This window comes from Solanum pennellii, chromosome 9 (genome assembly GCF_001406875.1).
Source record: "Solanum pennellii chromosome 9, SPENNV200".
Taxonomy (NCBI): Eukaryota; Viridiplantae; Streptophyta; class Magnoliopsida; order Solanales; family Solanaceae; genus Solanum; species Solanum pennellii.
Genome location: NC_028645.1, coordinates 24003856 through 24031441, shown reverse-complemented (window position 1 = coordinate 24031441; position 27586 = coordinate 24003856).

Below are 27586 nucleotides of genomic sequence, written 5' to 3'. Positions count from 1 at the left end.
TTACCAAAAGCTTAAGATATGACGTATTAGTCAGTGTTCATCTCTCTAAGTGGGCCTCTCCTTAAGACCATATCATCAAAATCAACTACTAAGAACTGAACTTTCAAATCGAACTTCAGAAGATCTCCAAATCAAGAGTAATTATCAAGACACAAACTAACTCATGAACTCAATCTAAACTCAAACCCATTGGACCTTAACACAATCATAATGACAGATCTTTTCTCTCATAATCAAGATAACATTATGAATCATCACCGGCTACAATTAGATGTGAACCTGGAACTACGACCACACTCATAACACACAATCCATCTAGATCTTATCAAGATTCCCTTCCCACAACATAATAATCTCACGAGCTGAAAGTATAAAAGTATGATCTTTAGACATCGAGTATTCATCAAGAGAAAATCAAACTTATCTAGCCTAAAGAAGAATAAGATCAAGTAACCACCTAACAAACGGTACACCCCAATATGTAGGACCTTTATCAATACTATCGAATAATTGTAACTATCCATAGATACTCTTCTATAAGTTCTCATATAGTCGTGCATGTAGACTCACTGGTATACTTTAACTATCTTAAACAACACCAAATCTATTATAACTGAAATGACCAAGTATGCTCAATAATGCCACCCTACTAAGAGACCAATCACAGGATCGGTACACCCAATCCATCACTAGGAATTCATCCAATGATGTGGAAACATGTATGAGCATAAACAACAAATCACACTTCAAATCATATCCAAAATGAAGTAGATGGTCACATCAGAATATACAGAACTGAAGTCTAACAACACTAGATACTTCTTCAATAGTGCCTATATCCAACATTTTCATTTATATGACTCTATCTCTTAAATTTTGTAGCTAACCACAATAACCAACCTAATCGCAAATATGTTATCCACTATATTTAACTAAGCTCAACACTCTTGACACTAATAGAACATCATAGACACAGAAACAATTTACATTACACATAATTTGTCACATAGTACCATCCCATCGAGATAAAGCTATTACATCACACCCACAGTCAAGTCCTTACAAACTTTCACATACTATATTTTAACTACCATTTATACCATTATGTATCTCATGTTAAAACTCAAAGAAATCCTTGGCCACTCCAATAATTCTGCATATTATAAGATCATAATGTCTACCCACCATCAAATTCCTATGCAACATATCATAACAATCTACAGCATCTCATTAAAAAAAATAGGAGTTTCAGTCCCCTCAAAATTCTCAATGACCATATTTATAATCGTAGGTCCATATTGTTTCGTATTTATAAGTCACCTACCATAATATGAACCATTTAGCTCCACAAAACAGTTCATAATCTTACACACCTCACTGTTTTCACCTAAATCAAAACTCAATCTTCTTAAAAATTGCTTATAAGTCCCTAGTAAGTCTATACCGGATCAATTCACATCTCAAAGTCATGTCCAAAATCTTAGGCAAAAATAAATAAATCCTTGAACTACCAACCAATTACTTATATGAGATTTCTTATTCCTTTACTTTTCTTAAATTCTTTTTATGGCAAAAAATTCTAAATATCTTGAACTCTTCAATACACCAAACTCTTGTTCCTTCTCTAACTCCCTTACCAATCTTATTCTTTGGCCGATATCCTATATATTGTAGACCAATTCTTTAAGAGATATACTTTCTTAGGTTCTTTAACAATTAAAAGTGACCAATGCTACGATTTAAATCTTGTTCATGTTCTTTTAAATTCTCAATACCTGATTAAATCGATAAATTCTTACCTTACTTATTCATACCTCGATAAAGCACACTAACCAACATCTATACTCACCATGAAAAACTTGGATTTTGAACCCAACTGTGTAACCCAATCCCTTTATCTATGAACATTAATTCATATCTTGAAGATTTTTATGAATTCACGTATCTTAGCTTCTCATTGATCGCCTCTCCATCGAACTTATCATATCTTTCACTAAAAATCTTACCATATTCATTATCAAACTCAAAATCATAAAAGAACTTATAATCACACTCAAGTCAAATGTCTTAAGACTTCTTTCTTAAATTTTATCAAATAGTATTTATCCAATATGATGAACCTGTCATAAGTAGAGCAAAATAGATGAGACCACATGTCTCTAAACTCCATTTTCTATCATATGAAGATATATTTTTTTGTACTTGCACTCAAAGTAAATATATTTGTTCTCGATCACCTCCTTCCAATGACTAAACTAGATTAAACTAATTCTTTTCATTTATAACTCTAGCTCCTTTCAATTTTATTCAAGCGGTGTCTCAGTATCTCCTATAACTTTTCATGCAATAAAGCTACTCAAAGTATCAAACACAACCTTAAATACTCGAAAGTCAACATTAAAATACAAATTTCATTTAACCAACGATCTTTATTATATAGTTGTATGTCAATCACAATCCATCACGAACTCTTATTAGCGGTCATGCTCAGTTAGCACTTATCATCATCACGAAGTCAACATTTTCATCAATATTACACCTTAAACTCAGTTATATTCATTCAATCCAAAGGACTATCCCACTTTTATATGCACTTCTTACTAAAATCTTCAATTACCTTTACACAAGTATATTCTTTGAGACTTTCTTTATGCATAAACTTGTAATTTTGGTATCTATCAATTCCCTTGGACTACTTCTCATTTTGAAACCTTGATATACACTCCATAAATTAATGTATTAATATCATACCAAAAATCCGCCACTAAGATATCCCTTATAACAATGTTTTAACTCAAGCACCCATAATAACAAACTAGTTAGTTTCTCAAATATGAATGTAACATTGAATCTTATTATACGAGAAGTGATACAACTTATAACTCTTTAAGTAGTTAATATTCACACTTGACAATCGACTTATTCATTTTCATACCACTAGTGCCACACCGCTAAAAATTGCTATATCCACCACTAGAACATATCATACCTATTGAGAAGATCGTACCCAAATAACCATACATTTCTACCAATCAAATAGATGTAAAATATTACCAAATTCATTCCATATCTAGCTTTTCCTTTAATAATTTCACATTCAATTCTTGAACTATTTTCGTTTCAGCCTATATCATACAAGTATTATATATATATATATACACATATATATTACTATGGTAACTAACCTTATTGAACCACTTGAAATATGATCACACATTTGTTCATAAGTATATCATTTCCACCTTAATACCATATCTAACATCAAATGAATACATGACACGCCAACATTTCATATAAGGAACTAAGCACGAGTCATCAAATAAATGAGAGTGAATGAAGTGAAGCAATAAGAATCAAAATGGGACCAAGTACGCACGATAGAGATCCAACAAGTGAAGATTCTTAAAAGTCACTATAGCCTCTCGAAGATAAGTACAGACATCTCCATACCGATCCACAAGACTCTACTTAGACTCGACTTGTATACACGTGAGATCTATGAACCTAGCTCTGATACCATTTTGTCACGATCCAAAATTGGACGTGATGGCACTCGTCTTATCCCACCAAGACAAGTCAACTTAAAACACAACTATTACAATAAAATGTGGAAAATTTACTACAACTTAAATTATACCCCCCAAAACTTGGTTGTCACGTGTACAAGCCTCTATTGTATTACCATTGATTCAAAAGAAATAATGTCTCATATGATATTGTTTATAGAGTAGAACAAGATCATAAATAGGAGTAAGAAGGTTTGCTGAGATGACAAACAACTACCTTACAAATCTCCAATAAGCCTCGGAAAAGAAGACAATATATCACAAAGGTCCGGGCTAGTAACCTACAAAATTTTTTGTAGAAGCAAGGGGTGAGTACCAAACCACACAGTACTCAGCAAGTAAACCTCTAAGCACAAGCTAAGGGGATGAAATATGGGTACTCCTACCACCCCAACCGAACCTCCACAACTACAGACAAATAAAAATCAGCCCAACCTAACAACTCACTAGTTTACATATCACGTAACTCAATAACAACACTTAGACAAATTACATATCCTCCACAACAACACTTTAACAAATTACATATCCTCCACAATGTCAAGTATAATGATGCATGTATGACCTAGTGATACACACCCGTTGTCTCTCAGTCCGGGAACCATGGGGGCCATATATGTCCATGCATCTGTAGCGGCGCACGACACGACCCTCGTTAGTAGTAACCATCATGGTGCGCGATACGTCCCTCAAAATATAGTATCCATCGCGGCGCGCGATACGTCCCTTGAAATGGTACATCCTCTTTAAGTTCTCATTCTTTCTCAATGCACATATCACTTTTCACCACCATGTCTCAAAATAATGCAAATGACATGTTCACACAAATAAGAGGATATCACCATTTTCATAAAATTGCAAAATTCACAACAATATCAACAATGATTCAAAAAGCCTTTCAAACCATTCTCCATTATCAACACATCACACACAACCAATTTTGCACATTGCCTTTTATTACCCACTGTTTTCATCATTAGAATTAATCAAGGTGGACAAGTTAACCCATCACCAAATCCCGTTATTCACAAACATATACCACAAGGAAATACACGCATTTCATACACTTAACAAGAGTTTAGAAATCCACTTGCCTCAAATAGTCGAACAATCACTTTGGGACTCGAGTCTTCCCCTTTCATTGGGCTCTAAATCAATATAATCAATCCAAAAAAATTACCACAATAAGTTTTTCAAAAATAACACCACCCATGTTACTATAAGTATAACCTAGACCCAAAACTTATCCCAAATCTATAATCACGTGCTTAAATGTAGATGTCAATTAGCATATCAAACTCTTTCAATTTTCTCCAAATTTTAAGCCTAAGGTTAAGTTCCAATTTTTCCAATATTATAATTCTAAGGATACTCACAAAATACAATACTTCAAATATTTAATTATCTATCAATATATCAAATCTTAATACTAATATAACAACTATAAGGAAGATTCAAAATTGAAACTAAATTAGATAATTTCTAACTCACGAGAAATAATATTTACCGTCACTAAGAATCTGCAGAAGATCACCTAAATGTTTGTCTAAAGTTAATCTCCCAATGACTGACTAATCATGCCAATCATTGGATAATCATAATCCATGTAATCTTTAACATATCTCTGTCTCTCCATTGGTTCATCATCTTAGATTTTTTTTCTTAATTATTATTTATAGAAACTAACCTTAAATATCCGTATACGTATTCGAACATATAAATTGCTAGCAATTTCGTTCTTTTTCTACCCCACTAACTAATATAATATGGTTAATTTGATAAGGAATTATCAATATTGAGAACAGATCATTCAAACTTTACCTGGAAGGATTTTTCCTCGTAGACTTGAACGGCAAGAATTTCAAGTTTATTTTTATCTCTTTAATGGGTTGAAAAAAAATCAATTAAACCCTATCAACTTATTTTAACAAATGGGTCAAGTAGTGTTGGGTTCAAATAAAATTTCAGGCTTGACCCATTATTATCAACTAATTAATTATTTTATAAATATCCATCAATTAGCTAACCAAAATTATATAAATATTTTTCAACTTCTAAGCCAACTTTATTAATTATTCTTAAATAACTCGGGACAACAATCGGGAGGGTTAAAAATAATAGTTTTACAAAAAATTACAAAAATTACCGTCCGGTTCATTACATAAAATTAATTTATGATTTATTAATGTTATGAACTGCTCTTATATTCATTTAAGTCCTTGTTGTGATTAAAGAGCCCTAAGTGTCATTCGAGGACGAATGTTCCCAAGTGGGGGATATTGTAAGACCCCAAAAATGAGATAAGGTGTCTAGATCCTAACATGTTTTTATTAAATTTATAATGTCCTAAATATTCTTAAAATATATTATATAGGAGGTAGCTAAAATATTAGAGGTATTGGAAGTCGAACGTTAAGGGACGACTAAGACGTTCGACGACTAAGTCACATAGATGCCTAATATGTGGTTCTTTGTGTTTATGTGTGTTTCATGATGTTCTAATGTTCTAAAATGTCTTATTATATGGTTTAGAGGCAGTGTGCAAAGTTTGAAGTGATTTGGAAGTTGAACGTCAAGGGACGACCAAGACATTCGACAACTAGTCGCTTATGCGCCTCATGTGTCTATGCATTCTTAAGTCTATGTGAAATGATCCTAATAAGTCTTGAAATGGTTTAAAATGATGTTTCATATTTTTATATGAGGCTTCGTGAAGTTTGGAGGTTAAACGCCCAAGAACGTCTAAGGCGTTTGAAAGATAGCCCCTAAGACGTTCATCGTATGTCATGTTGGGGACAAGGCTGTTTGGACGTCTTGTAGGTGTTTGTTTGGATGAAATTTATGTGGAAGGTCTATGACTTGTTAAGGTTCGTAATCACGTTGGAAACATCAGGGTACGACTTCTAAAGGGCCCTAAGAGAGGCCCCAAAAGAAGGACCCAAAGCTGCCTAAGACACTGCCTGGGCAGTGTCCAATGAAGTACCCCACGACGGAGGCCTGTGATGGTCCGTCATGGCTGTGAGGCCCCATCACAGCCTCCGTCGCGGGTGGCCTGCAACTGCCAACCTGCGTCTATTTCATTAAAGGGGTGAATGGGAAATTCACCCCACGTCTTAACCTGATTATTAAGGGGTTATTTAAGTGATTTTGGGTGTATATAAGTCATCAAAATGTGATCACCCCATTCTAGAATCCTTTCACAAGATTGAAACCTTTCCCTCCAAAATACTCTCTCTAGAAACCACCATTGTTGGTGAAGCTCAAGAACAGATTCAAGCTGGGTTTTCCATGGATGAATCATCAAGTTTAAGAGGTTTTCAACTAGACAAAGGTATGGTGATCTTCATCTCTAGATCTTTTCATCTAGAGAGCCATTCTCAATGTTTTTCAAAGAAATCTTATGATCAAGTTTCCAATCTTCCAATCTAGCCATGGGTTCTTTCTCAAAACGTTTTTAATGATTAAATAATGATGAATTGAAGTTAATACAATGATTTGAACGTGATTTCACTCCAATTGCATGATGAACCCATGTTCCTTCAAAAATTAGTTTAGCTTTTGTATGGGCTTTGTGATTATGGCTTGTTCTTGATTAAATGGTGATTCTCTTACATTGAATTGCTTGTGTTTATTGTTATTTACATTAATTGATGGTGAATTTATGATGATCAGTCCATGATGATAAATATTTGAAATATTTGAACATGAATAGCCTATGTTTCTACATGTTGTCTTGAAGTCGATTGTGAGATTGGTTGTGTAAGGTAGTGATTATGCATGAACTGCTGTAGCTACTGTTTTAGGGTGATATAATGGATGAATTTTGTAGGTATAAATCCGTAATGAACAATATAATAAAGACTTGCATGAATTGATCTAGATTTCTTTAGGCTATTAAGTAAAAAAACTAAGTGTGTGATGTATCATGTGTTGTCTTTATGTAAAGCATGGTTTCTTTTTGATTTCTTACTGAATTATCTACTTCCTAATGAGTGTATTGTTGATAAAATATTAATGATGATTAGAGTCTTAGAGAGTTCATTGTATTGGTAAAGTCTTCTTTACCCTAGCAAATCGATAAGCCTAAATGCCCATGTTGTAACCTTAATCTTGAGGGTATGTAATTATGATTTCAATATGGTTAAAGGTAGGTTTATATACTTCCTTAGACTCATAATATCTATGAAAGATGATTTAAATCAATGCAAGGGAAATTAGCTAATGATCTACGTTATTCTACTTTCCTAGTATGTTGATGTGTTGTATTATGATATAGTATAATCTTGTAGCGACTCGTACATGGTTTATTATATGATTAAATTGCATTTAGATTCTCCCATATATATGAATTATTGGTAGACAAGGTGTATTGATCAATGAGGATCAAAGGTTGAGGAGTTGGTAAGAATGCTTATTTCCTCTACTCTTCCACTTCTCAACTTCTTCATAGAAATGTTGATGAAACCTTGTATGGAATTGTGAGGTATGGTCCACTTAAGGTGGAGGTGTTTACTAAATTGTCATTATATATGTGTTGACCATGGACTTGAAGGCAAATTAATGAATATATGATTTAGAGATTTAGATGATCACCTTATGATGTAATTGTGCCTATCTTCCTATCTAGTTGTGATCTAAGTTGTGTGGCTATTGTATGAGCATGCGTATATTCATGTTAAGGTATTGTATAGGTGCTTCCATTAATGTGTTAAAATGGTTAGTAGCCATACCCATGTACCCCTTATATGAAAGTGTAAATAGTTAAAGTTAGGAGCCTTGGTTATAATGTTTACATTGTCTTGCCTCCTATGCTATTACGTGTTTTGTGGTATGCTCTTGGAAGTATAATCTGGTATAAGTGGGTGGCTGCCTCAAGGATTAATTGATATACATTATGTGATCATGTTGACCAATGTACACACACTCTCACTTACATGCATGTTACAAGTAGTATAGGTCATTGTGTCTAAATGAAAGGTAGTTCTCATATTCACTAGTGTCAACTACTATGCACTTAAAGTATATGTATGTGACCTTGATATGTGTACTAATATGGTCAAGGGTATGGGACCTTGTCTATACATTGCACATGTGTATCCTGATAGGATAATTCCTAGGTTTGGTTTCTATGTATATGAAAGATGAATATATGAGCATGGTATGAATATGATGTATATGAAAGGATGAAGTATTAATGTGCATAGTGTCTTAGTGGGTTTATATGAAAGTATTGATCATATAGTTATGACTATAACTCATGCATTGATATATGAACTTGTCTGACTTAATGTGTTCTGTGAAAGGTTTGCTCACATATATGTATACACACACACACATATGAAGATCTAGTCAAGAGAGGGGCCTTTAATGGTGTATTCATGTGCACCCTAAACTGGATGATGCTTTAAATATGCTATGTTCATGTGAATGGATTCTTTACATGATTTAGGTTGATGAACTTCCATCTATGACCTATGAGTTAAGCATATGAGGGGATGACTCTCCTAAACCTAAGATTTACGAAAGTAAAAATATAATAAAGGTTTTTAATGAAGGAAACTTAGCTTAGAACCGAGTGAACTTGAATATAAGTGTGTGTCCCTTCCCGTGGTAGGAAGGTAGGTCACCATAAATCTCATTTGGTGGATAACCACAATGCCTTAATGGGCATAAATAGGGTTTCCATTTATTGAATAACTACAATGCCTAATCTTGGCATATAGAGGGTTTTCACATGTACGTCCAAGTTCCATAACTATGTTGCCACCAAAGGATACTAGCTAGTGGATCCACCTAGAAAGCTATGTCTCACTTGGTTCTACTTCTGCCGGTAGACCACCCTTTATCGGTGTGGGGTTTTATGACACCGGATTCCATGTTTAGCATCACATGGTCTATGTCGGTTAAGGCTATAGTTTCCCTAAAGTAAAATGGACAATGGAAGTTAATGACTAGGACCCTAAATAGGATGACTTAAGGGAGGTTACTTAGTATAGGTGGAGGTAATGAACCCATCTAGACATTGCAAAAGTAGCTCCTTAGGAAGTTATAGGAAGGTGTTTTAATGATGTCACTATGTATGTGTTCCCTATGCATGACATTGTAGTATTCGTCTACTTGTTATGAAGATGTGCATGATATGAGTCTTTATGCATGATGTTCATCTTGTTGACTATATGATGAAGGTCTTGACTTAACTAGGTCTATATGGTATTATACTTCTATGATGGTATGTGTTGTCTTCTGTATATGATATGTATGATTTTCCTTGTGGTCCTAAAGTGATACATTGCACCAAGTATCCCTAAAGGATCTCTTGGAAGACTAATGAAATAAAAGGAAGAGTTCACTATAAAGGAAATTGAGTTCACTATAAAGTGACCTCAAATTGGACTTAAATTCTATATGTGCTTTTCTATGATGTTTGGCCTTTGATTGTGTTTATATGAAGTATGAAAATGATATATATTCTATTTATAAAGGTTTTATGATTATTTACTCAAAATGGCATGAAGTATAATTTCAAAGAAAATGTCCCTTTTAAATGCATGTTTTTGCATGGTTGCCATACTTAGTACATTCTTGTGCTAATCCCATTCTTCTCTACTTTTTACACAAAGTGTAGGTTAGGGATGCTTAAAGGATGTCTTGAAGGGTGAAGAGCTTGATAGGTGATTCTCAAGATCAACGAAAGGAATCCTTAAGTTCAAGGATCTCCTACTTATGTCTTTATTGTAAAGTCTTTAAATATTGTATAGTTTGTATTATGTCTTAAGGGCCGTGTCCCTAATGTACTCCAAAGTTATTGAGTCTAAGATGGCTAAGAGACTTAGAGTCTATATATGTATTATGACTTATATTTTATATGTATATGAAGTAAATTTTCTAGCATATGAGGTGCTATGAAAAGTTTTAAATTTTTCGCTAAATTTACTATGTCGATGCGATGAATGATAACTATGGGCTTGTATAAGACCTCCGAGAGGTCAAGAACGCCGTGTTACTTCTAGGGGGTGCTCCCCGGATGTGACAACTATTACTCAATTATGGGACATCATCACCTCCACCCACAATATGGACTTGATCACCTTGAGGAACTTGCTCAACTTTCTCAACTTGAGGAGAAATCTCCTCTTGCACATCATTCTCTTCAAATCTCTTAGCCGATATCCTCCTCGTATTCATCTTCCTAAAAAACACAAGGAAAACCATAATAAAAGAGTACTCATAACTTTTACTCTACGACACAACATAGGAGTAGCAAAGAAGGGAAACTCTATCATCCTATAGCCTCTCACCCATAGATATGTCGCGACTCGCACTGATGGTCAAGACTCTACTAGACGTGACTTGATGAGACTTCTTGATTCCTCAAACTAATTTCATAACCTATGATCTGATACCAAGCTTGTCACATCACAAAACTACACCCTAGAAAGTTAGGGTCAATCTCGAATTGAAAACGGCATACTTAACCTCTCGGAGGTCTTGTAAAAGCCCTTTCATAACATTCATCGCATATACATAATGAAAAGTACTGCGGAATTAAAACTTTTTACAAAAATATCATATTCTTAAAAAAACTCCTTCATATAATGTCATAGGAAATACTAAGTCTCAATCTCATCATACTTAAGTCACCAGAATACTTGGGACACGACCCATACTTCAAAATATAGAAATACTTAGTCAATTACAATACTTCAAATGGAAACATAAAAAACATCTATGACCTCAATCAAATGAGGACATACTTTGACTTCTCTTGAACGAAGCTACGGTCCAAGTCTTCACTTTCCAAATGATCCTCACATACCAACAACTATAGAGATAGCTAAAAGCATGGATTAGTACAACCACATGTACTAAGTATGGCATAACGCATGGAAATCATGAAAAAAGACATTTATTGGAAATATGCATCTTTTCTTTTTTAAAAGAATAATATTACATTCATAAGAACAACATTTATCAACTTAGAATAACATAAGATAACAATAAACCAAATATCATAATTTTTGAAGTCACTTTGCAGTAACCTCAACTCACTGTTATAGTGAATTCCTTCACTGTACAGTGAAGCTGCTTATTTTTACCTTAGACGTCTTCTAGTATGTAATCAACCCACTTAAAGCTATCCTAAGACTCACTTAAGCAACACAAGAGAGACCACCCATACAACCTCTCTAGGCATGCCTAAATTATCCTCAATATTACTTATAATGACTCACATACACACTTACAAGACATCAACACATCAACATGAGATAATATGACATTCTCTTTCCAAAGGCAATCAAAAGACTTACTTAAGTAAATCAAGAAGATAACGTCCATGATTCAACTCTTTAAGAATACTTATGTAATCCTTAAGACTACCTAAGTTTAGGTCATGTACACATAATCAACCAATTTCCCTAACTTGAGTCATTCTTAAGACTCATCTAGGTAAGATACGAAGTGACCATTCCTATGCCCCTTTCACACCTCAACTGGACAATCCTTAACTACTCTAATAATTACTTATTAATTTAGCACATTAATAACTTAAGTATTTAAATTTATTAGTTCATTTAGGAGACATTCAACACATAAAGGATATTCAAGTAATGCTCTTGGACAAGACCTAGGAACTGCAACTAATACCTTCAAACCCTATTGTGCAAATGTCTAGATAGCGTCTCATACCACCACCCAAACTTTATAGAACTTATCTAATGCTAATAGGTATTCCATATTATGAGAATATGTAATAACCAACATAGACAATGATATCAAGATATGGAATCCGAAGTTCTAACCTACTCCGATGAGGGTGTTCTACTTGCCAATGGTAGAACTTAGACACATCCCATGTAGGCACATGTTAAGGAATATGAAGGGTATGCTTTGTAATCTAGTCTCATTCTTTAACTATAACTACTTCCCTTACCATACTCACTCGGTCCTAGCCTTCTTTCTCATAGAGAAATTCACACTTAAGGTTCATATAAAAGGGTTCCATATCAAGTTCATAACCCAATCACATTTACCCTACCAAAGAAAGGTCCACTAGGGCTACCTCCCAATGGCGATAAGAAGCTCATGATGACTTACCTAAGAATTAATATGATGTCATTCCAGCCAATTAACCTTAACTCTATCATTCCTTTACTTTGAAGGATACCATTACGGCTAACGACTTCAACATTCATAACCTTACCACTAGGTTCAAGGTTTCTCATACAAGACCCTCTTAACTTCATTTAAGGTAACATGTCATTCATACATTCAAAACTAATAGACTTTCACATCCTAAGTCAAGACATCACATATTTACATTCATACATACATCAAGCAAGGGACACAAGTCAACCAAGACAAGACACCACATACTTCACTTTAACACATATTTCATGTCATTCTAGAAGCAGATAGAAATAACCCTTATCATCTTCAATTCATCCTATATACTACCATAGTAACATAATTATGACCATCATATACTCATATAGTCAAGTACAAATAACAGACATCAACCCTAAGGCTATACACACAAAGCCACATTCATAGTCTAAAATGATCACCTACTTAACATCAATAGAAAAACACATATACTTTCACATTACTTAACATGTAGATATCCATTATCATAATTAACATAATCAACTACACAAATAATCACATTACTTCAAGTAGTTTTCTGACAATGCCATGATCATCATATTACATAAAATAACGTCGACAAGGCCACACCAATTGCAAGTAAAGCACATAACACCGCCATCATGAGTGGACTGTCACATCCCGAAACCACACCCTAGAAGTTAGGGGCAAAATCGGATTGCAACCGGCGTAATTGACCTCTCGGAGGTCTTGTTCAAGCCCTTACATATCATTCATCGCATAAACATAGTGAAAAGTAGTGCAGAATTAAAACTTTTCACAGAACATAATATAGTCTTTAAAAAATCTCTTTCACATAAAGCAATAGGAAATACTAAGTGTCAGTCTCATCATCTTAAGACACAAGAATACTTGGGATACGACCCATACAAAATACGAATATAGAAATACTTAGTCTATTACAATACTTCAACTAAAAAACATAAAAGACATATATACTCTCGAGTAAAATAAGGAGATACTTCAACTTCTCTTGAACGATGCTATGATCCAAGTCTTCACTTCCCAAAAGCTCTTCACCTACCAAGAACTATATAGATAGATAAAAGCATGAGTTAGTACAACCACATGTACTAAGTATGACATTATGCAAAAAATCATTAAAACAAACATTTATTCGAAATATGCATCTTTTCTTTTAGAAATCATATTAAGATAACATTTAGACCGAAAATCATAATTTTAGAGGTCACTTTACAGTAACCTCATTCACTGTTACAGTGAATTACTTGTTGTACAGTGGATTTACTTATTCTTAACTTTAGACACCCTTTAGCATGTACTCTTCTCACTCAAAGCTACCCTAAGATTCCTTAAGTCACACAAAGAGAGACCGCCCATACACCCTCTCTAGATGTGCCTAAACAACCCCTAAGATTACTTATAATGAGTCACATACACACTTACAAAGCATCATACATCAAGGTAAGATTCTTCTACCAAAGGTGACTCTAAGTCTCACTTGAGCGAGTTGTGAAGCGACCACCCATACGATCCCTTAAACACACACTTAAGAGATCCTATAGACTCCCTAGAATATATTAATTCTCACTTAACACACCAACACATAGATGATATGACATTCTCCTTCCAAAGGCTATCAAAAGACCTACCTAAGTAAATCAAGAAGATAACTTTCATGATTTACCTCTTCAAGATTACCTAAATAGTCCTTAAGAATACCTAAGGCTTATATCATGTCCACAAACATCTTCCCTAAATAGAGTCATCCTCTAGACTTCCAAAGATAAGACATGAAGAGATCGTCTCTTATGCCCTCTTGACACTTTAGCTAAGGAATCCTTAAGTCACTTTAGATTAAGTACTTATTCATTGACATAATTCTTAACATAAGTCATTAGTTCATTAATTCATTAAGAGACTCATACATCACATAAAGGACATTCAAGTAATGGTCTTAGACTAGACCTAGGAACTCTACGTAACACCTTTGAAGCCTATTGTGCAATGTCTAGATAGTGTCCCATACCACCACCTAAATCAAATAAACTTCTCTAATGCTAATAGGTATTCCATATGATGAGAATAGGAAATAAACGACATAGACCATGATAGCAAGACATGAAATCTGGAGTTCTATCCTACTCCGATGAGGTTGTTCTACTTGCCAAGGGTAGAACTTAGAAACATCCCATGTATGCACATGGTTATGGAATATGAAGGGCATATTTTGTAATCTAGTCTCACTCTTAAATATAACTACTTTCCCTTACCATACTCACTCGGTGCTACCCTTCTTTCTCATACAGTAATTCACACATTAGGTTCACATAAAAGGGTTCCATAACAAGTTCATAACCCTATTACATTTACTCTACCAAAGAAGGTCCACTAGGGATACCTCAAAATGGAAACAAGAAGCTCATGATGACTTTCCTAAGGATTAATATGATGCCGTTCCAGACAATCAACCTTAAGTCTATTATTCCTTTACTTTGAAGGATACCATTATGCCTTACGACTTCAACCATCTAACATTACCACTAAGTCAAGGTTTTCACATAAAAAACTCTCTTTAGTTCCTTTAAGGTCACATGTCATTCATACATTCAAGACTAAGAGTTCTAACACTCTAAATCAAGACATCACATATTCATAATCATATATACATCAAGCAAGGGACATAAGTCAACCAAGACAAAACAACACATACTTCACTTTTAACTCTTAATGCAAATCATTCTAAAAACACTTAGAAACAAACCTAACATCTCAAGTCATATTATATACTACCATAAAATCATAAATGTAACCAATATAGACTCATATAGTCAAGTAGTAATAACCAAGACTCAACCCTAACACTATACACATAATGTCAAAGTCATAGTCTAATATGATCACCTAAGACAACATGAATAGAAAAATACATATATGACTCCACATGTAGATAGTTATTGTCATGCTTCACATATTGAAACTACACAAATAGTCATATTACTTCAATTAGTTGCCAACAAGGCCAAGATCATCATATTGCATAAAGTAACATCGATAAGGCCACATCAATTCAAGTAAAACACATAACACTGCCACCATAAGTGGACCATACCAATCACAATAGAATCGAAGTATAAATAACATAAAATTAAATGAAATAGGGAAGCATAACCACACATCACCCTCAACACCTCAATCCAAAGTCAATTTACTCAATTCGATAACACAAGACCCTTACCAAGGCCATAACCAACAATTTAACATAAAAACTACAATAATTAATGAACTAGGTCAAATCAATGTAAATTCATCAATCTAATACAAACTAGATATCAATTTACTACAATATTACATTAATGAATATCCCACATAAAACTACATAAGAATTCATCAACATTAGATCAATATCAAATAGCCCACAACTTAGTCAAAAACTAGGGTTCATCCACATTCATGGGTTCATAGATAATTTAGGTAAAAATCATCAGTACAAATCAACTAAATCATTATTCAATGTTTAGAAATCATTAATGAAAGAACCCATGGTAAAATCATGAAATTGGACATTTCAACTTTGAAAACTTTAGACAACATCTTGAGAGTAAGGCTCCTTGATGAAACAAGTTTCAAGGATCAAAATACAAACCTCAATGATGATAATTATTCACTTTGATTAATAATTTCCACTCAAAACGTCACACCATGCTCTTCCTTGATTTTGGACTTCAATGGAGCCTTTGGGAGTTCTTAAGGGATTTTGGGGTTTTAATTTGGAATAGTGAAATATTCCAAGTGTTAAACACTTATAGACGTGTTTAAAATACCCAAAAGATCCTTAATAAACCTCCAATTCCCTTATTTGGAAGAGGGGTGAAATTACAATATCACCCCTCAACTTACAGTGAGACAGCTCGCAGGCCACAGTGACCATCGACGGTCGTCCATCGACGGGCCGTAGGTCCACTTACGGACCGTCCCGGCCTTCGTTGATGGGTTAAGATACTTAGAAATGGGATCTTATATCCACAGTCTAAGTCCCAAACTACGCCCACCACCTACGGGATGTCGACCAGGCCACTGGCCATCAATTGCCATCCGTCGGTGGACTGCCTTTGGACAGTTTTGGCCACCAACATGGGTCCTTCCTCAAGGACCCTTGGTTGGTCCTTGGGGATGTTTTCTCGGATGTTTCAAACCCAAACATGATCGCGTATGAGTTTAGAACCTCTCACATGAAGTTCACCCAAAATGAACACGTAAAACTCGATGAAACATGCCTAGACACACAAGGTCATTTCAAGGCACATCTTTCGAATGTCGGGGACGTTCTTGGACGTTTGACCTCAAAACTTCATGAAACATGACACACTGCCTATAAATTCTAGTAAATAACTTAAGAACATTGAAACCTCATGAATCACACAATAGCACATAAAACCACATATGAGGGACATAGGTGACTTAGTCGTCAAACGTCTTGGTCGTCCCTTGACGTTTGACATCCAATGCACCTAAACCCTTAGACACTTCCCTATACCATATAATAGACTTATTTAGGACCTTATACCATGATGTCAACAATGTTAGACCCTAATTCATCTAAGTCATTTTTGGGGTCTTATATGGATCATACCAATAATGACATAATTGAAGATTAATCAACATAAAATTAAGAAAATAGGACATCTTACCACCAAATCATCCTCAACACCTCAATACAATACCAAATCACCACATTCGATATCAGAAGGCCCTTACCCATGGTCAGAACCAACAATCCAACATAATTATAACAATATTCATGAAACTTGGTCAAATAACTACATATTCATCAATCTAATACAAACTAGATATAAATTTACTATAATTATTACATCAATCAATAACCTACATAAAGTTACATTAAAATTCATTAACATTAGATCAATATCAAGTAACCCATAACATAGTCAAAAACTAGGGTTCATCCAATTCATGGGTTCATAGGTTATTTTAGTTTGAAATCATGAAAAAAGTATCAATTCAATCAGTATTCAATGTTTAGAAACCATTGATGCAAGAATCCATAGAATAGATCATAAAATTGGACAATTTAACTTGAGAACTTTAGAAAACATCTTTGAAAGTTGGGCTCCTTGATTAAGAGAGTTTCAATGATCAAAATCCATACCTTGATGAATATAATTCTGTAATTTGATGAAGAATCTCCACTTAATTCGTCACTCCAAGCCCTTCCTTGAGTTTTGACTCCAATGGAGTTCTAGAGAGAATTCTAAGGGAGTTTGGTTTTGGATTTTGAAGAATGAAATCTTCATAGCGTTTTAGGATTATAAACACACCCTTAAATAACCTCCAATACTCTTATTTGGAAGTGGGGTGAAATTATAAGTTCACCCCTCACTTGGCAATGAACTGCACGCAGGGACAGATTCTATCGATGGTTGGCAGTCGACGGACCGTTTGTCCACAAATGAACCGTCCTGTCCTTCCGTTGTTTAGTTCACAGACTCAACATGGGTCTCTTCCCTCCCAAGACCAAGTATCCACCAACGACACTATAACATTCCAAAAAATTACACGTCTAGTGAAGAGCCCAATAGGTCATTAAGAATGCGTATTGGGGATACATAAGCTTTCTAATGCCCAATATTGAGAAATATCGGGCATAGTATAGAAAATTATCTAAAGTGGTATTAGTCAATTTTAATATAATGCCCAAATAAGCAAAATATTGGGTATATTAGAAAATATTGGCTTAAAGGGTGTAAGCCAATTTTTCGAAGTATTAACAAGCTTGTTTAGGAATTGTACAAGCAATGAAGACCCGAAGCTAATAGCATTAAATCTTAACACATTATGTACGAGGCATCCAAGTGTCAAGCCTAGGTACCATATCACATGACCACTTAAAATGGGCATATAGATTAAGTAGTACCCAAGGTAAGAGTAAGGATCCTTGAGACAATAAGTAAACATTCCAAATGAACCATCAAAATAGTTAGGAAAGTACAAGAAACACAGCAAGAAAATGTGCAAGCACATGTGCTAAAAGGCCAAGAGACAAGCCCCAACCGAATCGGTTAGGGTGCATATGGGGCAGGCCTGTAGGACCACGTCGGGCCAAGATCCCTAACTGATTCTAGGTACTAATTAACGTCCCTAACTAAGTAACTAACCTAGGACCAACTAAAAAAAACTAACTAAGGGACCCGGCAACCTAAGACCTAACCGGGTGACATTAAACATGAAACTAACTAAGAGACAACCTAGTAAGGTTGGTTATGGTCCTAAAAATTAAGGGATACTTTAGTAATTAACCTAGGTTACTTAATTAATTAATTTATCAACTTAAATAATTAACTTAAATGGACAAAACCGAAATCACAAAACAATTTCAAGATTTCGGTTAAGACAAGAAAAAGATAACCTAGTACCTAACCTAGGATGGTTCAAAGGGTTAGTTATGGTCCTAACGACTTGAGGGTACTTTCGTAATTACCATAGGTCACCTAATTAATTAAGTTATAAACTTAATTAATTAAACTAAGGGGTCAAACCGAAATTCTTACACTAACCTAGTATAACTCAAGAAACATCCTAGTACTTAACCTAGGATGGTCCAAAAGGGTTAGTTATGGTTCCAATTCTTAGGGGTACTTTAGTAATTACCCTAAGTACCTTAATTAATTAAATTAGCCATTTAATTAATTAATTTAAAGGTTCAAAACTAAATGCTTAGGAAAAATTTCAGATTTGATTAAGTCAAATGTTCTCCTAGTTGTAGTCAAATTAGGAGGGACGTTTATGGTAATTTAAGTGGAGGGTATTTAGGGTAAGTCTTGGGACGTCTATATAATGATTTTAGGTCAATTGTAGACCACAATTACACGTTCCAAATCAGAATCAAACGAAATTATCTTAATCTCTCAAGAACGCTCTCTTTTTCTAAACTCCATTGAAGAACAAGAAAAGCTTAGGAAGTAGATGAAGGTTTCAAAGTTTCCAATCAAGATTTAGTGGAATCTTCATCTATAAGGTATGAATTTTCACTATTGGTATTCTTTTATCCAAAAGGTCCTTTCAAGATAAGTTTTCAAGAACTTCAATTCTAGGGTTTTTACTCTACAAAACGGATTTTCTTCCTTACTCTAGATTTATGTTTTTCAATGCAAAGTAAATGTTTTGTATATCTAATTCCGCATGAATTGTTGAGTATATGCTGCTAATTATGGTTGAATTTAGTGTGAAGCACGTTCTTACCTATATGATGGTTTCATATAATTGTTTCTATGATGTGATAACATGTAAACGTTCGGGTTAGAATTTAAGGTTTGAATGTGAACTCTTTAATGACCCGTTTACCTTCTCCTATGCTATGTATTGATCTCGTACATGATTTTATGGGTTTTTATTGATTATTTCATTGAGTATTTCACTAAGTATTACTATGAATATCGCATGATGAATTAGATTATTCTAAGCAAGTGGTAAGTCTTCAAAAATTGTAATTACTCTAAGATGTTTTTGTTAGACTATAAGTCTTGATGCTATGTTATAAAAGTATGTATGATGTTTGTATGTGAATATGATTTCTATGAATATGTAAATTGTGTGATTATGATAAGAATATGAATATGCAAGTTATGATACTCTCTTGTATGCTTTACACAAGATGATTATGCCATGTAAATCTAACGTATGAAGGGTTAAGATGAAAGGACAATTGTCATCTAATCTAAAATAGCTCATGATCAGGTTATACCAGGATAGAATCTTCTATGACCTATGGTAAGTTTATTATGAAAATAAAATTAAAGGTTATTTCAAGAAAAGGGACTTAAGCTAAGCACCAATGAACTAGATATGGGAAGTGTCCCTTCCCTAGGGGAAGGTAGGTTCACAATGATTTTCATGAGATTGAGGCTGCCATGTAACATGGAACTATGGGTCTTTAATACATCTCCTAGTTCTTGAACTATGTTTCCACCAGAGGATACTAGCTAGTGGATCCACCTAGAAAGCTATGTCATGTAGGTTCTACTTTGGCCGGTTGACCACCTTTTTTCGGTGTGGGGTTTCATGACACCGGATTCCATGTTTAGCTCACATGGTCTATGTCGGTTAATGCCTATGTTCCCTCATGTAAAATGAAAGACAAGAAAATGAACGTTGACTAGGGTGACTTGAGGAGTTTGCTTAGTATAGGTAGTGGTATGGGACGCTACCTAGACATTGCACAAGTTGACTCTAAGGGAAATTCTAGGAGATTGTTCATAAGTAATATGATGATATGAAAGATATATGTTATGACATATGTTGTTACTTTTATATGAATGTTGGCTATTATGATGAATATGTTATTTGGATATATTTCTATGCTAATGATAACTAACTATGTTACAAGTTATATGAAGCAAAGCCTTACTTATGGTCTCCTATCTTATCTACTCGGTTATGTGGAGTTATGGGGCTTCACATGACCATTGCACTTGTAGGTTGGGGATGGGATCATTTCTAAGTGTTTTGAATGTTATGTTTATGTGATCTTTGCAATATGTAATGTTAACATGATGCCATGAGAAGATGTCTTTGATTATGATCATGCTTTAAGTGATGAAATATTTTGCTTATATATGTTATACAGTTTGTGCATTGAGAATTTTTATATGACTTAGCATGTTTTCTAAATATATGATAAATGAACCTTTTTCATGCATGTCCTTATATATTATGTGCATATACCCATACTTAGTAAATGTGGAGTACTAACCCCATTACTTTATTTTACTACAACTGTAGGTTTTGGCCATTGAAGTTAAGGAGGTCGAGTTGAAGAATCTTGGAACTCTTTCTCCAAGTCTTGGCAGGTTTTCATGTTCGGGGATGCTATCTTTCATATTCTAGCTTACGTAGATATTTAGTAGTTTTAAGAATACGCTATTTCCATTATGTTCTTTGAATTCTTTTGTAATAAGACCTATATGGCATATTAACTATTATTGGCTAAGTTAAGATTTGCACTCTTTAGATGGTTTCTATAGATGTGAGACAATAGTTTTAGAATATCGTATGTTTTTATAAACCTTAAGTTTGAAGTCTAAGTATTCTTCATTAGTATATTAAAATTTTTAAATTTTCCGCAAAAATTTAACTGCATGATTGTGATGAACGCTTAGAAGAGGCTTGTCTGCGACCTCTGAGAGGTTAACGATGCTGGTTGCGATCCGAATTCCAGAATCCGGGTCATGACAAACTTGGTATCAGAGCATGAGGTTAAAAAAATCCTTAGGATCAATGTCTCACTAAACCACATTATCTAGTATCTTGTTCATGGTTGTGAAGCGCACCACAGTTATGGATGAGAGGCTATGTGATGGTTAGGAAATTTCTTTTTTTCTTGATACTCTTATATCGTGCCTTTAGAGCTTGGACACTCTGTGTACTTTAGAATCTAATCCCTTTTCTTGTGTATATAGGCGATGAAAAAAAGAAGGACATCCGCGAGAAGAGTAGGAGAAGAGATTGCAAATGCGGAAGCTATTCTCCAAGGTAACCGAAATGCTCCTGAAGTGCAAACTGCTGCAAATGATCAAGTTCTGGTGAATCCTCCGGCTATGACGGATGGTGAGGTGAGGGAATACTTGTTCCAAATGGCCCAAGACATCACCACCCAAGATGAATCCCTCACGGCTCAAGCTAACTGGGAGGTTGCAACTCGAGAGGATCAACATGTTAGTAATGTGACTAGTCATTTGAGAGACTTTACAAGAATGGATCCTCCAAAGTACTTTGGATTGAAAGTTGATGAAGACCCCCAAGACTTCCTTGATGAGGTATATAAGATTTTGTTTGCTATGGGAGTGAGTACTACGGAAAAGTTTGAACTTGCTGCCTATCAACTTAAGGACGTGGATCAGACATGGTACAATCTGTGGAAGGATAGTAGGGTTTTACGAGATGGTCCCGTGACTTGGGAGGTCTTTCATAAGGCGTTTCTTGACATATTCTCTCCAAGGGAACAAAGAGAAGCTAAGGTATAGGATTTCATCAACCTTTATCAAGGAGGTATGAGTATTAAGGAATACTCCTTGAAGTTCATTAAGTTGTCCAAATATGCTTGTTCTTTGGTTTCTAATGCTAGGGATGAGATGAGCCGTTATGTAACAGGCTTGTCCGAAGAGCTTCAAGAAGAATGTCGTGCAGCAATGCTTCATGACAATATGAATCTTTCTAGGTTAATGGTTCATGCCCAACAAGTTGAGGAAAATCGTCTAAGGAAGAGAAATAGGCAAGTTAAGAAGACAAAGTCGTTTGAAAGTGGTTCTTCTAAGAGTAGGCTTGATTTGCAAGACAAGCCTAAGTTTAAGAAAAGGTTTTCAAATCAGGTTTCTTCTAGTTTCTCCAAGGATCGCAATGATAGAGGTTCTAGTCCTAAATCTCTAAAGGGGAGAAATGTTGATCCACCAAAAGAGCAACCAACTTGTGTAAGTGTGGTAAGAAACATGAGGGGGAATGTCTTTTAGGGACTAATAGTTGCTATGGTTATGGCAAAGGTGGCCATATGGTGAGAGATTGTCCTAATGTGAGAATTCAAGGTAAGGGTAAAGCGAAGGTCAACCAAGCGGTCCCAGTTCTGAAGCTCACTGAAGGTTAGGGGTGAACAAGAAAGCTCTCCCAACGTTTTGACGGGTATGTTACAAGTTTTCTCTATTAATGTCTATGCATTGCTTGATAAGAATGAAGTTTTAACAGATATTTGCTTAAGCCAATAAAGATTGGCGTATAATGACTTCTTATATTATGCGAATGATCAAATAATGGACATAGCCAATAAAGATTGGCTTATAAAGACTCCATGCCCAATTTAAAATTAATGAAAGATTTAACTTGTACACTAAATAGGTGCATGTTTTGGTGAAAGACAGTACCAACTAGAGTTTTAAGAAGATTTTTAGATACTCTATTCTTGCAATTATGTGAAATTTGTATGCGTATGTTTTCTTGAGATTTTTTTATTTTGTTGTTATCTTGAGAAGATTAATAGCATGGTAACTCTTTGATGCATTTTTGAGCTTATGATAAGGTTGGGAGGGAAATTCGTCACTATGTTTGTGCATCAAAAAAAAAATTGAGTGCTAGGTATAATGACATATTATGTGCTGGTGGTGCTGCTATTATTAAGTCTTTTTCCTACCCTGCAAAAGATTTTTGTGTCATTTGGGGACGAATGTTCCTAAAGGGGGGATAATGTAATATTCCAAAAAATTATATGTCTAGTGAAGAGCCCAATAGGTCTTTAAGAATGCCTATTGGTGATACATAGGCCTTCCAATGCCCAATATTGAGAAATATTGGGCATAGTATAGAAAATTAGCTAAGGGGTATTAGCAAATTCCAATATAATATTAGCCCAAATAAGCAAAATATTGGGCATATTAGAAAATATTGGCTTAAAGTGTGCAAGCCAATTTTTCTAAGTATTAACAAGCTTGTTTAGGAATCGTACCTGCAATGAAGACCCTAAGCTAATAGCATTGAATCTTAACACATTATGTACGAGGCATCCAAGTGTCAAGCCTAGGTACCATAGCACATGACCACTTAAAATGGGAATGTAGATTAAGCAGTACCCAAGGAAAGAGTAAGGATCCTTGGGAAAATAAGTAAACATTCCAAATGAACCATCAAAATAGTTATTTAGGAACGTACAAGAGACACTAGCACATGAGCAAACACATGTGGTAAAAGGCCAAGAGACAAACCCTAACCGAATCGGTTAGGGTGCGTAGTGGGCAAGCCTGTAGGACCACGTCGGGCCAAGCTCCCTAACTTTTCTAGGTCCTAACTAACGTCCCTAACTAAATAACTAACCTAGGACAAACAAAAAATAACAAACTAAGAGACCCGACAACCTAAGACCTAACCGGGTGACATTAAGACATGAAACTAACTAGGAGACAACCTAGTACCTAACCTAGGATGATCCAAAAGATTGGTTATGATCCTATCAACTTAGGGATACTTTAGTAATTAACCTAGGTTACTTAATTAATTAATTTATAAACTTAAATAATTAATTTAAATGTACAAAACTGAAATCACAAAGCAATTTCCAGATTTCGGTTAAGACAAGAAAAAGACAACATAGTACCTAACCTAGGATGGTTCAAAGGGTTAGTTATGGTCCTAACGACTTGAGGGTACTTTAGTAATTACCCTAGGTTACCTAATTAATTAAATTATAAACTTAATTAATTAAATTAAAGGGGTCAAACCGAAATTCTTACACTAACCTAGTATAACTCAAGAAACATCCTAGTACTTAACCTAGGATGGTCAAAAAGGGTTAGTTATGGTTCCATTGACTTAAGGGTACTTTAGTAATTACCCTAGGTACATTAATTAATTAAATTATCCATTTAATGAATTAATTTAAAGGTTTAAAACGAAATCCTTAGGAAAAATTTCAGATTTGATTAAGTCAAATGTTCTCCTAATTGTAGTCAAATTAGGAGGGACGTTTATGGTAATTTAAGTGGAGGTATTTAGGGTAAGTATTGGGAGGTATATATAATGATTTTAGGTCAGTTTTAGACCACAATTACACGTTCCAAATCAGAATCAAACAAAATTCTCTTAATCTCTCAAGAACGCTCTATTTTTCCAAACTCCATTGAAGAATAAGAAAAGCTTAAGGAAGTAGAGGAAGGTTTCAAAGTTTCCAATCAAGATTTCGTGGATTCTTCATCTATAAGGTATGGGTTTTCACTCTTGGTATTACTTTAGCCAAGATGTCCTTTAAATATAAGTTTTCAAGAACTGCAATTCAAGGTTTTTTACTCTACAAAATGGATTTTCTTCCTAACCCTAGATTTATGTTTTTCAATGCAAAGTAAATGTTTTCTATATCTAATTCCGCATGAATTGTTGAGTATATGCTGCTAATTATGCTTGAATTTAGTGTGAAGCACGTTCTTACCTATATGATGGTTTTGTATGATTGTTTCTATGACGTGATAACATGTAAACATTAGGGTTAGAATTTAAGGTTTGAATGAATTCTTTAATGACCCGTTTACCTTCTCCTATGCTATGTATTGATCTCGTACATGATTTTATGGGTTGTTCTTTATTGTTTCATTGAGTATTTAACTAAGTATTATTATGAATATCGCATGATGAATAAGATTCTTCGAAGTAAGTGGTAAGTCTTCTAAAATTATGATTACTCTAAGGTGTTTTTGTTAGACTATAAGTCTTGATGCTATATTATGAAAGTATGTATGATGTGTCTATGTGAATATGATGGCTATGAATATGTAAATCGTGAGATTATGATAAGAATATGAATATGCAAGTTATGATACTCCCTTGTATGCTTTACACAAGATGATTATGCCATGTAAATCTCACGTATGAAGGGTTACGATGAAAGGACAATTGTCATTTAATCTAAAACAGCTCATGATCATTTTATACAAGGAGATAATATTCTATTACCTATGGTAAGTTTGTTATGAAAAACAAATTAAAGGTTATTTCAACAAAAGGGACTTAAGCTAAACACCGATGAACTAGATATGTGAAGTGGCCCTTCCCTAGGGAAGGTATGTTAAAAATGATTCTCATTAGATTGAGGCTGCCATGTAATATGGAACTATGGGTCTCTAATACATCTCCTAGTTCTTGAACTATGTTTCCACCATAGGATACTAGCTAGTGGATCCACCTAGAAAGCTATGTCATGTCGGTTCTACTTTGGCCGGTAGACCACCTTTTTTCGGTGTGGGGTTTCATGACACCGGATTCCATGTTTAGCTCACATGGTCTATGTCGGTTAATGCTTATGTTCCCTCACATAAAACGAAAGATAAGAAAATGAACGTTGACTAGGGTGACTTGAGGAGTTGGCTTAGTATTGGTAGTGGTATGGGATGCTACCTAGACATTGCACAAGTTGACTCTAAGGTAATTCCTAGGAGATTGTTCATAAGTAATATGATGATATGAAAAATATATGTTATGACATATGATGTTACTTTTGTATTAATGTTGGCTATTATGATGAATATGTTATTTGGCTACATTGCTATGCTAATGATAACTAATTATGTTACAAGTTATATGAAGAAAAGCCTTACTTATGGTCTCCTATCTTATCTTCTCGGTTATGTGGCGTTATGGGGCTTCACATGTCCATTGCACTTGTAGGTTGGGGATGGGATCTTATGTTTATATGATCGTTGCAATATGTAATGTTAACATGGTGCCATGAGAAGATTTCTTCGATTATGATCATGCTTTAAGTGATGAAATATTTTGCTTGTATATGTTATACGGTATGTGCATTGAGAGTTTTTATATGACTTAAAATGTTTTCTAAAGATATGATAAATGAAACTTTTTCATTGATGTCCTTATGTGTTATGTGCATGTCCCCATACTTAGTACATGTGGCGTACTAGCCCCATTTCTTTATTTTACTACAACTGTAGGTTCCGGCCATTGAAGTTACGGAGGTCGAGTTGAAGAATCTTGGAACTCTCTATCCAAGTCTTTGAAAGTCGTCACGTTCGGTATGCAATGTTTCATATTCTATCTTACGTAAGCTTTTAGTAGTTCTAAGAAATAAGCCATTTCCATTATGTTCTTTGGATCTATTGTAATAAGACCTATATGGCATATTAACTATTATTGGCTTAGTTCATATTTGAACTCTTTAGATGGTTTCTATATATGTGAGTTAATATTTTTAGAATATCGTATGTTTTTATAAACCTTAAGTATGAAGTCTAAGTATACTTCATTAGTATATTAAAAGTTTTTAATTTTTCGCAAAAAATTAACGGTATGATTGTGATGAACGCTAAAAAGAGGCTTGTCTACGACCTCAG